This window comes from Oncorhynchus mykiss, chromosome 19, assembly GCF_057628025.1.
Source record: "Oncorhynchus mykiss isolate SJ-2025 chromosome 19, ASM5762802v1, whole genome shotgun sequence".
In the NCBI taxonomy this organism is placed as follows: domain Eukaryota; kingdom Metazoa; phylum Chordata; class Actinopteri; order Salmoniformes; family Salmonidae; genus Oncorhynchus; species Oncorhynchus mykiss.
The window spans coordinates 44,194,979-44,208,832 of NC_143040.1; the positions used below are offsets into that span (position 1 = coordinate 44,194,979).

At 40.6% G+C, this 13,854-nt stretch overlaps 1 long non-coding RNA gene across 1 annotated transcript; it reads left to right on the forward strand.

Moving 5' to 3' along the window:
• The first annotated feature begins 10,264 nt into the window (after positions 1–10,264).
• Positions 10,265–13,351, forward strand: LOC149975201 (uncharacterized). Its single transcript, XR_016489121.1, has 2 exons — positions 10,265–10,642; positions 12,688–13,351. It is a non-coding gene; the product is annotated as an uncharacterized LOC149975201 (long non-coding RNA).
• Positions 13,352–13,854: the final 503 nt, after the last annotated feature.

Consider the following 13,854-nt stretch of genomic DNA (forward strand, 5'->3'; position numbering starts at 1 on the left):
AGCTTTATGAGGTAGTCACCTGGAATGCATTTCAATTAACAGGTGTGCCTTGTTAAAAGTTAATGTGTGGAATTTCTTAATGTATTTGAGTCAGTTGTGTTGTGACAATGTAGGGGTGGTATACAGAAGATGGTATTTTACCAAATAGGGCTAAGTCCATATTATGGCAAGAACAGCTCAAATAAGCAAAGAGGAGCAACAGTCCAACATTACTTTAAGACATGAATGTGGGTCAATCCTGAAGATTTCAAGAACTTTGAAAATTTGTGCAGTCGCAAAAACCACCAGGCTCTATGATGAAACTGGCTCTCATGAGGACCACCACAGGAAAGGAAGACCAAGAGTTACCTCTGCTGCAGAATATAAGTTAATTTGAGTTACCAGCCTTAGAAATGGCAGCCCAAATAAATTATTCAAAGTTCAAGTAACAGACACATCTCAACATCCACTGTTCAGATGAGACTGCGTAAATCAGGCCTTCATGGTTGAATTGCTGCAAAGAAACCACTGCTAAAAGACACCAATAAGAAGAAATGACTTGCTTGGGCCATGAAACAGGAGCAATGGACATTAGATCAGTGGAAATCTGTCCTTTGGTCTGTCCTTTGCGAGACACATAGTAGGTGAACGGATGATCTACGCATGTGGGGTTTCCACCGTGAAGCATGGAAGAGGAGGTGTGATGGTGCTTTGCTGGTGACACTGTCAGGGATTTTATTTAGAATGGAAGTTACACTTCACTAGCATGTGTACCACAGCATTATACAGTGATATGACATCCCATCTGGTTTGCACTTAGTGGGACTATCATTTTCTTTCAACAGGACAATGACCCAACACCTCTAGGCTGTGTAAGGGCTATTTGACCAAGAAGGAGAGTGATGGAGTGCTGCATCAGATGACCTGGCCTCCACAATCACCCGACCTCAACCCAATTGAGATTTTGGGATGAGTTGGACTGCAGAGTGAAGGAAAAGTAGCCAACAAGTGCTCAGCATATGTGGGAACTCATTCAAGACTGTTGGAAAAGCATTCCAGGTGAAGCTGGTTGAGAGAATGCCAAGAGTGTGCAAAGCTGTCTTTAAGGCAAAGGGTGGCTACTTTGAAGAATCTTTAATATAAAATATATTTTGGATTAGTTTTTAACACTTTTTTGGTTACTACAAGATTCCATATGTGTTCATAGTTTTGATGTATTTACTATTATTCTACAATGTAGTAAATAGTAAAGAATTAAGCAAAAACGTTGACTGTGTAGGTTTGTTGAAACTTTAGAGTGGTACTGCATATCTATTTACAAAAAAGACATATGGGTGATTGGAATTGATGCAGACAATTACATTGATGGAAGCCACAATCTATCTGCAATATTAAAGCTGATCTACCCCCTAAAAATAAAATATTATGTCCCCCCCACTTCTAAAACCAAAGTTGCGCTCCTGACCGTAGGCATGGAGTGCATCTCCCAGATGAGGGCAACTATCTCTTACTGTGCTGGTCTCTCCTCTGTTCTAGCAGGATGCACACACCACCGCTGTCATACCCTGATCTGTTTCACCTGTCTTGTGCTTGTCTCCACCCCCTTCCAGGTGTCGCCCATTTTCCCCATTATCTCCTGTGCGTTTATAACTATATTTTCTGTTTGTCTGTTGCCAGTTCGTCTTGTCTCGTCAAGCCTACCAGCGGTTTTCCTGTGCTCCTTTTTCCCCTCTCTACTCCCTATCGTTTTCCCGTTTTGACCATTCTGCCTGCCCTGAGCCTGCCTGCTGTTCTGTACCTTTTGGACTCTGCTCTGGATTACTGACCACTGCCTGCACTTGACCTGTCGTTTGCCTGCCCCTTGTTTTTGTAATAACGTTTTGTTACTGTCTGAGTCTTATCCTGAGGTCTGATAACCACGCCCACTGCCACTTGCCTACCAATTCACAAACCCAAAGGTTATTTTAAGAGACACTTAATAAATGCAAATAAGTGTGTGTATGTGTGTGTGTGTGTGTTCGGGAGGGAGGGAGGGGGCTGTCAAAACTATAAATTAAATAATGGACAAAATGTTTCTTCCGGGATGAAAACCCACAATCTTTAGCTCCACAGGCGATAACTATAACCATTACACTATGAACCATGTTCTGAAAACATTGGAAAGTCTGGAAGCGTTCGTTCCAAAATTATCTTGTTAATTCACTCAGTACAGATTGAGCGTTTATTTCTCTTGCTATGTTAAAATGCAATAGTCTAAAACAGTTGACTTAAACTCATTTAATCACGTAGTTAACCAAGTTAGCAAGCATGTCAATTTATTTTGACTGCACACAGCAGGGCACACAATTTAAGCAAGCAGAGAGAAGGTTTGATTAATCTGTCTCTGGGTACACTGGGCTATGGCCCATCCAGCAAAAATGGGGAGGGAAGGCAGATAAAGCGTTTTATCAAAGCAATCACTTTTGCCAGTGAAACCACAGAATCCTACTCATTACTACACATGCTTAATTATGTCACTTTTGTTTTGAGTTGACATCGCCATCAGACAGAGCGGGGCCCTGGCTCACACCCAGGAGGCAGCCCGGCTCCAAATAGAATGCAATCAACTTTTAGCCGGTGCTAAATGCACCAAAATGGGCACCCGGGCAAGATTAATTGAACCCCCACAATGATTCTGATGTTGTTTTACCTGTGTGCGCCTTACACAGCCCCCACAACCCCTGACTACTTTTTATTTGTGGATGATTAGTGTCTTGAAACTGTGTTAATCAGTCAGCAAAATGTTTTATTATAATAATGACAAGAACGCAGGAGAGGGAGCATATGCTGGAGCTGGGCTGTTTTCTACATGTTTGAAACAGCGATGTTGTCAATTGAGTCTGTCTGATGCTAGCACGCATTTGCACACTGGCAGGACACAACTGAACTGAGACTCTGTTTACCTGTGCGTTTGTGGTTCAACCATTGACTATATGTGGTTCGTAACTAGCTTGCTGTTTCTTAACAAAGCAATTTCTTTAGAATTATTTAAATAATACATCTTCAAATATCAGGAACGGGAACACAAAAGTTCTCAAAAGCCTGAAATTATGTTGGAATCAACAGGGTAGGTATAAAACACAGCGAAACAGAGGACATAGAAGGCACAGTATGTGGGTATGTTGTGATGGAAAGTGTGGTGTGTGTTTTTGTGTTTGGAAAAGTGTGGAGTTAAGTGAGTGAAAAAGGAAAATGGTTGCAAATGCCAGAGCCCATGTGTGTCCGCGAGCAGGAGCTGTGACAGAGTGCTTTCCATTTTTTTGCAGATATGGGATAGACATTTTAAAATAAACTATCAATATAGTTTATGTATTTATTGTCCTATCATGAAGGAACAGTCTCCAACCCTATACTCTAGACACCCACCTGAGCGACCCTCACACTAAGGAGAAGTCCTTATCTGTTTTATAGGCCTACTGCAAGTAGCCGATAGGCAGCCAAGACAGAAAGATGAACGCAGTCAGAGACCCACTAAAGCAGCACTGCCCCCTCAAGAGTCTGAGCCTGCCTGGCAGTTTTGGTACAACAAAGCCAAAGCCCCCGGATTGGTGAGCAAAATGTACAAGGAATTTCTCAAAGCTGCTAATGAGAACCTTGACAACCTTGTACCTAGCCAGTGAGAATTCCGGTGGAGTGCACCCACCCAGGTAGTGGCAGTGTTGGCAACACTAGCTGCAGAAACCCATGGGGAGGGGGTCACACAAGCACAATCAGAGAGGGGGAAAATTATTGTGGCCCTGGTGGCACAAAATAATCAAAAGGTTTGACTGCACAGAAGTGCTTGGAAAATAGGAGGGTGTGGTGTATACTGAGCTCCATCAGCTAGCACTAGAAATTGGTTAATCAAATCTCCCCATTCTTGCTCTATTTTGCATGCCTGCTCAAACAGCTACAACTGCATATGCATTTGCACATCAAGTTTTCTCTTTAGTTGGGCTCGGGGATGGAACAACTGAACATCTGAGCTTGTGGTTGTTTGTAAGGGAAGGGTGGGGAGTGTGTATGATTGTGTGTGTGTACTGTATGTATCCCACTATTGGGGGGATATTGGGTAATGATGTTAGTGACAATAAAGGATGAATCACAATAATTGTTTACCAAAGTAATATTTGCTTGCCAAAAAATTTATTTTTGTGATGCCAACCCTGGTTATAGGTAACAGTATGAACCGCCTTCATTATTACGTATATTATTCAATAATTGTCTAAATAAATTAAGATATGCAAGGTTATTTATATATATTTGATTAAATAATTGTATACAATATAATTGACGTGAGGGCGTTGGAAATGCTTTTGGCAGTTAATCTGCTTCTCTTTTTAAAGGATGTGTCCCAATCTCTCAAAGGCCCTAGGATCCAGGTGGACAGGGGTAGACTGCCAGTCACTGGGACAACAACCCAACTTAGGATGGGGGGGAGGTTTTAGTTGGTGGAATAGTGGAGAACAATTGGAGGTTTACTCAGTAGCAGTGCAAATGGATACTCAATCATTATGGTACTTTTTAAGGGTGAGTTTTCAAACATATATTATGATAAATAGAATTGAAACTTGTATCTCATTATGATAAATGGTGAAATACATGTAGCCAGTTATAATTGTAATGGCTTAGCAAATAATAAGAGAAGACAATCAGTATTTACCTGACAAAAAAATAAGTTACATATTATCTATCGTTTAAAGGGGGGAAAAATATACTTCTCCCATGGGCAAAGATATTAGTGAACAATAATTTTGATCCGAATGTGCAAATTGTTCAAACAGATCTACAAGGTAGATGGATTATTTTAAATATGTTATTGGACCATAAACTGATTTGGCTCATTAATCTATACAGTCCAAATAAGGATGATCCGCGCTTGTTTGAAAATATATCTTATCATTTATCAAGCCTACAATACAATAGAATACTCTATTATTATGGTGGAGATTATAATAAGGCTTTAAATACCTCAATGGGCCGTAAAATATTTTATTTTTTTAACCTTTATTTAACTAGGCATAAGAACAAATTATTATTTGCAATGATGCTGGGTCAATTGTGCACCGCCCTGGATTTGAACCAGGTTGTGTGTAGTGACGCCTCTAGCACTGAGATGCAGTGTCTTAGACTGTTGTGCCACTCAGGAGCCAAATCACACTTGAAAATATCACCCTCATGCACTTAAGGAAATCACAAATATCATGGATATATTGGAACTTGTGGATATATGGAGGCTTAAATATCCTGACCTAGTGAGATATGCATGGCGGAGGCTCAATCAAGCTAGTCATCTTGACTACTTTCTTAACTGACCCTCTCTGCCCATTTTACCTGTTGTTATTGTCATAGCTGATTAGCTGTTGTTGTCTTACCCGTAGTTGTCTTAGCTAGCTCTCTCAAATGTCAATATGCCTTGTACACTGTTGTTTAGGATAGTTGTCATTGTTTTAGTTTACAGCAGAACCGCTAGTCCCACTCAACATGCCTCAGATACCTCCTTTGTCCCACCTCCCAAACATGTGGTGACCTCACCCAGCATAACTATCCCATCCAGAGATGCAACCTACAATCTAAGCAGCTTGATGCCCTCAATCTCACACAAATAATCAAGGAACCCACCAGGTACAACCCTAAATCCGTAAACATGGGCACCCTCATAGATATTATCCTGACCAACTTGCCCTCCAAATACACCTCTGCTGTTTTCAATAAGGATCTCAGCGATCACTGCCTCATTGCCTGCACCCGGTATGGGTCTGTGGTCAAATGACTACCTCTCATCACTGTCAAATGCTCCCTAAAACACTTCTGCGAGCAGGCATTTCTAATCGACCTGGCCCAGGTATCCTGGTAGGATATTGACCTCATCCAATCAGTCGAGGATGCATGGTTGTTCTTTAAAAGTAATTTACTCACCATCTTAAATAAGCATGCCCCTTTCAAAAAATGTAGAACTAAGAACCCGTGGTTCACTCCAGACCTGACTACCCTCGACCAGCACAAAAACATCCTGTGGTGGACTGCACTAGCATCGAAAAGTCCCCGCGATATGCAGCTTTTCAGGGAAGTCAGGAACCAAAGATGCAGTAGCCTTTTCAAACAGAAATTTGCATCCTGTAGCTCTAACTCCAAAAAGTTTTGGGACACTGTAAAGTCCATGGAGAATAAGAGCACCTCCTCCCAGCTGCCCACTGCACTGAGGCTAGGTAACACTATCACCACCGATAAACCCACAATAATTGAGAATTTCAATAAGCATTTCTCTATGGCTGGCCTTGCTTTCCTCCTGGCTACCCCAACCTCGGCCAACAGCTCCGCACCCCCTGCAGTTACTTGCCCAAGCCTCCAAAGCTTCTCCTTCACCCAAATCCAGATTGATGTTATGAAAGAGCTGCAAAACCTGGACCCGTACAAATCAGCTGGGCAAGACAATCTGGACCCTCTTTTTCTAAAATGTTCCACCGCCATTGTTGAAACTCCTATTACCAGTCTGTTCAAAAACTCTTTCGTATTGTCCGAGATCCCTAAAGATTGGACAGCTGCCGCGGTCATCACCCTCTTCAAAGGGCCAAACTAGACCCAAACTGTTGTAGACCTATATCCATCCTGCCCTGCCCTTCTAAAGTCTTTGAAAGCCAAGTTAATAAACAGATCACTGACCATTTCGAATCCCACCGTACCTTCTCCGCCTTGCAATCCGATTTTCGAGCTGGTCACGGGTGCACCTCAGCTATGCTCAACATACTAAACAATATCATAACAGCCATCGATAAAAGACTACTGTGCAGCCGTCTTCATCGACCTGGCCAAGGCTTTCTACAATCAGTGTTCTTATCAGCAGACTTAACAGCCTTGGTTTCTCAAATGACTGCCTCGCCTGGTTCAACAACTACTATTCAGACAGAGTTCAGCGTGTCTGAACTGTCTCTGGCAGTCTCTATGGGGGAACCACAGGGTTCAATTCTCGGGCCGACTCTTTTCTCTGTATATATCAACAATGTCGATCTTGCTGTGGGTGATTCCCTGATCCACCTCTAAGCAGACGGCACCAGTCTGTATACATCTGGCCATCGTGTTAACTAACCTCCAAACGAGCTTCAATGCCATACAGCACTCCTTCGTGGCCTCCAACTGCTCTTAAACGCTAGTAAAACTAAACGCATGCTTTTCAACCGTTCGCTGCCCGCACCCGCCAACCCGACTAGATTCACTACTATGGACGGTTCTGACTTAGGTATTTGTAGTTGTCCACATATTCTAAGTGTCTGGCTAGACTGTAAACTCTCCTTCCAGACTCATTAAACATCTCCAATCCAAAATTAAATCTAGAATCGGCTTCCTATTTCGCAACAAAGCCTCCTTCACTCACACCGCCAAACATACCCTCTTAAATCTGACTATCCTACCAATCCTCGACTTTGGCGATGTCCTTTACAAAATAGCTTCCAATACTCTACTCAGCAAACTGGATACAGACTATCACAGTGCCATCTGTTTTGTCACCAAAGCCCCTTTTTCCACACACCATTGCGACCTGAATGCTCTAGTCGGTTGGCCCTCGATACAAATTCGTCGCCAGACCCACTGGCTCCAGGTCATCTATAAGTCTATGCTAGGTAAAGCTCTGCCTTATCTCAGCTCACTGGTCACAATAACAACACCCACTCATAGCACATGCTCCAGCAGGTATATCTCACTGGTCATCCCCAATGCCAACACCTCCTTGGCCGCCATTCCTTCCAGTTCTCTGCTGCCAATTACTGGAACGAATTCCAAAAATCGCTGAAGCTGGAGACCTATATTTCCCTCACTAACTTTAAACAGCAGCTACCTGACCAGCTAACCGATCGCTGCAGCTGTACATAGCCCATCTGTAGATAGCCCACCTAATCTACCTACCTCATCCCATATTGTTTTTATTTACTTTTTTGCTCATTTGCACACCAGTATTTCTACTTGCACCTCACCATCTGCACATCTATCATTCCAGTGTTAATTTGCTCATTTGTAATTACTTCGCTTCTATGGCCTATATATTGCCTTACCTCCTCACGCCATTTGCACACACTGTATATAGACTTTCTTTTTTCTATTGTGTTATTGACTGTGTGCTTGTTTATTCCATGTGTAACTCTGTGTTGTTGTTTGTGTTGCACTGCTTTGCTTTATCTTTGCCAGGTCACAGTTTTAAATGAGAACTTGCTCTCAACTAGCTTACCTGGTTAAATAACGGTAAATAAAATAAAAAATGTGTAAACTTTAGAGGTTTGTCAGAATGCCATAAAATAGCATCTGGCTTGTCCAGCGTTTGCTGGACAGAGAGAGTATGTGCAAAAATGCACCTCTGTCAGAGACTGGTCTTCCCTGGTTGACTGACTCTGCTAAGACCCCTGTCACCATCTGTTCCTCCTAAAATGAGGGATGACATGATGAGCATAGTGTTGTGTACTGACATGCGGGTTCCAACCGAGATCATTGCAGCATGTTCTGCATTTTTCATGCTGCATGCAGGGGTGGGTGGTCAGACAGACGACTTTGGAATTAAAATATTTTTGTTGTTCCACAGATTATTTTGAAACGGTCCTCTTTCTGCTTTGTATGTATTAGCTTACCGACTGTAATTAAAGCACATATTCTTCGCATTATTCATACACTCAAAATTCGCTGCTTCAACTTCAGTAGCCTACCTCTCCTAGTTGAGGGTGAGAGTTCAAGTGTGCCTAGTATGTGTGGTCTCATTGAAATAGAGGCTGCGGTCCAAACACTTACCCTCGCCTTATGCCCTTGGGGGAATCCCCGTCACCATCTTGGAGGGTGGTCCAAATGATTAGCCAAGCAAGGGAAGTTTGCAACGTCAGCCCCTCAGCCCTCGTTTTTAGTTGGCTTTGCAAGTGTACAATTATGTTCACTCCGGGGCCTCAACCTCCCCATAATTAAATTCGCTACAATTGTACATCCACGAAGAAAAGTCCACGAAAACTTAAAAACAACATCAGTGGAGAAGTCAACATACAAGTGTAAGTAAAAACGAATGCAAATAAGTTACAAATTGTGCTACTAATGCACATGATGGCACAAACACGTCTCGTAAAAAGTAAATGTGTTTTTGTTTGGTTATCTTTTGGAAATTGTAGAAATAAAACATTTTTCTTCTTCAGAAGTTCCAGCTAGGCAGGCTAACGTTAGTTAGATAATTAATTTGCTAGCTATCATACATTTAATATAAGTAGATCTTGTCGTGGAAAATTGCAAGATTATATAATGCTTTTATTGCATTATAATGGTTGTTTTATTTGACAGAATAGAGTATTCTGTTAACTATTGTGTGTGTGTGTGTGTGTTACACTGAGGATGGGCCTCTATGAGATAGCACTGACAGAGGAGATTTACTATGTCTTTGGGTGATAAAACCTAAAGAGCATTCCAGAGAGCATGAGCTAATGGTTCTGTTCTATGCCATACCAGGGAGAGACGGTTCCCTTTTGAGTAAGGGGGCCAGACACTGGTCTTTACAATAAACTGTTTGCTAGATATCTTTCATACAAATCTTAACCTTTGTGAACTGTTCCTAAGATCTGTGTTTCGTCATGCAAGTTGAGAGGGGTGTATCTTCGCTATAAAAGATCTTTGTACTTTTCTGTAGTCACTCAACTGTGCAATAGCAATAGTGAATTGTTGAAAGTCAAATGCTATTGCAAAACGTATTATTATTAAAGATGTAGTTTAAGTATAACTCTGACTGGTGTGTGAAGTTTAACGCTCCTCATTTGATAAAACAGAAAAAAGCCACCACAATATGCACTCAAAATTGACTGTAGTGCATTTAAAGCACCCACAAGCTACAGGTGGCTGAAAACACAATCATCACAAGATTTTTTTTTTTTTTACCTTTATTTAACTAGACAAGTCAGTTAAAAACCTCTTAAAGCTCCCCTGAATTATTTCAACATTTTGTTAAAAATCGTGCAACATTTCAACGTCCTGCTACTCATGCCAGGAATATAGTATATGCATAGAATTAGTATGTGTGGATAGAAAACACTCTGAAGTTTCTAAAACTGGTTAAATAATGTCTGTGACCAGAACAGAACGCGAACAGCAAGCGAAATCCCAAGAAAAACCTGGTCACAAAAACCCCCAAAAAGTATTCATCCGCCAGTCTCTGAATTGTCTATCGCAAAGGAAAATAAATAAAGGTAAGGTTACAGTTCCTTCAGCTTCCACACAATGTCGACAGTACTGGCATTTTCATTGGTTTAAATCCTTGGTGGAATGACAAATAGGCCCTTCCTTTCGACCAGTAAACAGGAAGAGACTTATGGGAGAGAGACAAAGGACCATGATTTCAAGAGTAGCTGCTATTGAATACAGATCGCCCAGTGATCAATTTGATCGATTATTAATGTTTACAAATACCTAAAGTTGGGTTACAAAAGTAGTTTGAAGTGTTTTGTCAAAGAATATAGGCAACTTATTTAATTTTAAAAAATGACGTTGCGTTTTGGAACAGAGCTTTTGGATGGATCAGACGGGCTATATAAATTGGTATTTTGGGTATACATGGACGGATTTAATCGGGAAAAAGACCCAATTGTGATGTTTATGGGACATATAGGAGTGCCAACAAAGAAGCTCGTCAAAGGTAATGAATGTTTTATATTTTATTTCTGCGTTTTGTGTAGCGCCGGCTACGCTAATTCTTTTGTTTACGTCCCCTTCAGGTATTTCGGGGTGTTGCATGCTATCAGATAATAGCTTCTCATGCTTTCGCCGAAAAGCATTTTAAAAATCTGACATGTTGGCTAGATTCACAACGTGTGTAGCTTTAATTCAGTACCGTGCATGTGTGTTTTAATGAAAGTTTGAGTTTTATCGAGTACTATTAGCATTTGGCATTGCGCACTTCCATTTCCTGTTGACTAGGTGAGAAGCTAGCGTCTCACATGTCTCTATTAAGGTATATTTTCATGTAAACAGTTAGTGGGTACATGTTGTGTATTTCCTGGGAACTTGCCATATTGGCTTAAATGGGTTTCTGTTTTTTCGCTTCCCTCTGGAAAATCAGCTGTTAAAATATGAAATAAGTACTAACAACTACATTATTTATGTTGCCATTTCTTATTATTGTTTAATTTTACTTAACTCTTATTGCTGAGTTATGCTGTATTATAATGTTGTGTAATAATGTTGTGTGATCCCCTTCCAGCGTAAAAAAACGTGAAAAAATATATATTAATTGAGAAATAGACATTGGTCTGAAGCCGAAAAACAAAGGAAATTCACATAACCATCACAATCTCTATTCCACCCATGCTTACCAAGGTTTTCCAGCACATAGCTTTGACCTACTACAGTAGCTACAGTATGTTTGTATTATACTTCAAACTATGTGTAGGCAGGTTGCTTAGGATTCAAACCTTCTCAAACAGAATAATTTATACTCTTAAAGCAGTTGCCTACCTCTCACTTAAAATGTAGTTTTTGTTTTCAATAATTGTATCCATCACTGAACATGTCATTTGATAGAACGACATGTTCACAGCGCTCGTTCATTTTTATAGCCTAACACAAAACATTTTGTGAACCACTTGTGTCGTGAATTCCGTCTCATTCTATTTTCAACGACACATTTGATGTAAATATACACACTAAACCAGTCATGTTTGGTTTGTTTGTAACACAACCAAACCCGATGGGTCATTTCGCGGGACGTATTGACTGAAAGAAACCGATTTGAAGACAACAAGTAATGACGTCATTGTGCACCAATGATATGACCGCTGTTTCGTTGATTGACTGTATTTTAACCCAATGACCACTGATCGTCTTGAAATCTAGCTGGGTAGATAGCCAATAAGCTGAGGTAAACGGCAATATGTAATGTTTATGTGTTGGAAGACCAACCCATGTAGTAAACTCCGGCGTAAAGAGGGTCACTCACCATTGAAGTTTCATACCGGAAGGAGCAACGCATGTTACGCACAGCGTTGTTTTGGTAAAGCGCATCTTCAGCTGTTTATATATCAAACAGTATGGCGACTAAGTCAGGGAAAGCTAAATCTTAAGTCTAGATATACAGATGTACACACAATTTTAGAAGAAATTGATCGGGAAAGTGAGACAGAGATTGTTGGAGGATGATTAATTTAGCAATTCCCAAATGGAGGAATATGTTTTGAACGGAGAGGACATCGTTTTGGACTGGTAAGTTCTTCTCATGCGAATGCCGTTGTTTGAAATTAATAATATAAAATATTATTTGTGATTTTTTTAAATTTAGTAGCAATATGTAATGTAATGAAATGTGAGATGCGTGTGTCTGCCGCCCCACCCCACCCCCACATGAAATAGCCTATTTGAGGCTGTTGAGGGGAGGGCAGGCCCACAACAATGGCCAAAGTGAAATGGAGACAGTAGATACAGCTGGTCTGTTGTAATATAATAAAGACAGTAGATCTAGCTGGTCTGTCATAATATAAGAGAGTAGATCTAGCTGAAATGTCATAATATAAAATAGACAGTAGATCTAGCTGGTCTATAACAATATAAATGAGACAGTAGATCTAGCAGGTCTACAATAATATATTCAACCTTATGTTCCCTGCACTCTATATATATCTGTTTATTATACCTGTTGATACAGGGCTCATATGTAAAACTATTCTAACTGAACATTTTCTTTCACAGTGACACTGACTCTGAATGGGAGCCCCCAGTGCCAAGGTGTCCATCCCCCACTGAAGCTGGTTCATCCAGCTCCTGCCACAAGTGGTGTTCATCTGCCCAAATATATTTTTGCAGGCATGGATGTGCCTCAGGGCCAAAAGGGCACAGCATGGAGGCGTCACTGTATTCTTTGCAAAATGAAGTCCCCCATCACCTGCACCACATGCTTGGTGACCCTCTGCTTTACAGCAGAATGAGACTGCTATGGCACCTGGCATCAACAGCACAATATTGTGTAGAGGACTGAGTGTCTTCCAAATATTGAAAGTTTTATTTTGTAAATGTATATTTTTTTTCATGTTTTTTCTCCATTATTTGGGGGTGTGTGTTAGAATACCATTTTGGTATTTTGTATATAGTTATTCCATTCAAAATGTATAACTTCACCAATTTGGCCACTTGGGTACATTTGGGCTACTTGTCACCTGCGTGACTTCATGATAAATGTCATGTAGCACACTCATTTTGGACCTTTGCACAGGTACTGCTGCCATCTTCTGTTTTTCACTGAAATTGTCCCCATCATCCTATCTGAATGTCTGTTTTGTCTTGTTAATTTTAAAGATGATGATACAACAATAAAAAATAAAAAACATGTTTTTTTCATTGTATTATCTAAACCAGATATATTGTGTTGTATTCTCCTACATTCAATTCACATTTACACAAACTTCAGAGTGTTTTCTTTCAAATGATATCAAGAATATGCATATCCTTGGTTCTGAACCTGAGCTACAGGCAGTTAGATTTGGGTATGTCTTCAGGTGGAAATTGAAAAAAGTAGGGGGGTTTTAAGAGGTTTTAACAATAAATTTGTGGAGTGGTTGAAAAACAAGTTTTAATGACTCCAACCTAAGTGTATGCAAACTTCCGTCTTCAACTATATACCTAACTTCATGAGCAGGCATGTTCTTAGAATCAATAGGAAGCAGCTACAGTTATTTTTTCTTAAAAACTCTAGAGCTGCAAAACATGAAAACTGAAAAGTTGAACTTCAGCAAGCAGCTCTTCAGTCCACCTAAGCTGGACTGGCAGCTCTGCCAGTCCACCTAAGCTGGATTGGCAGCTAACTGCTTTCCCACTTAGAGAAATGTCTGCTAATACCACTGTAATGCTGATAGATGATGC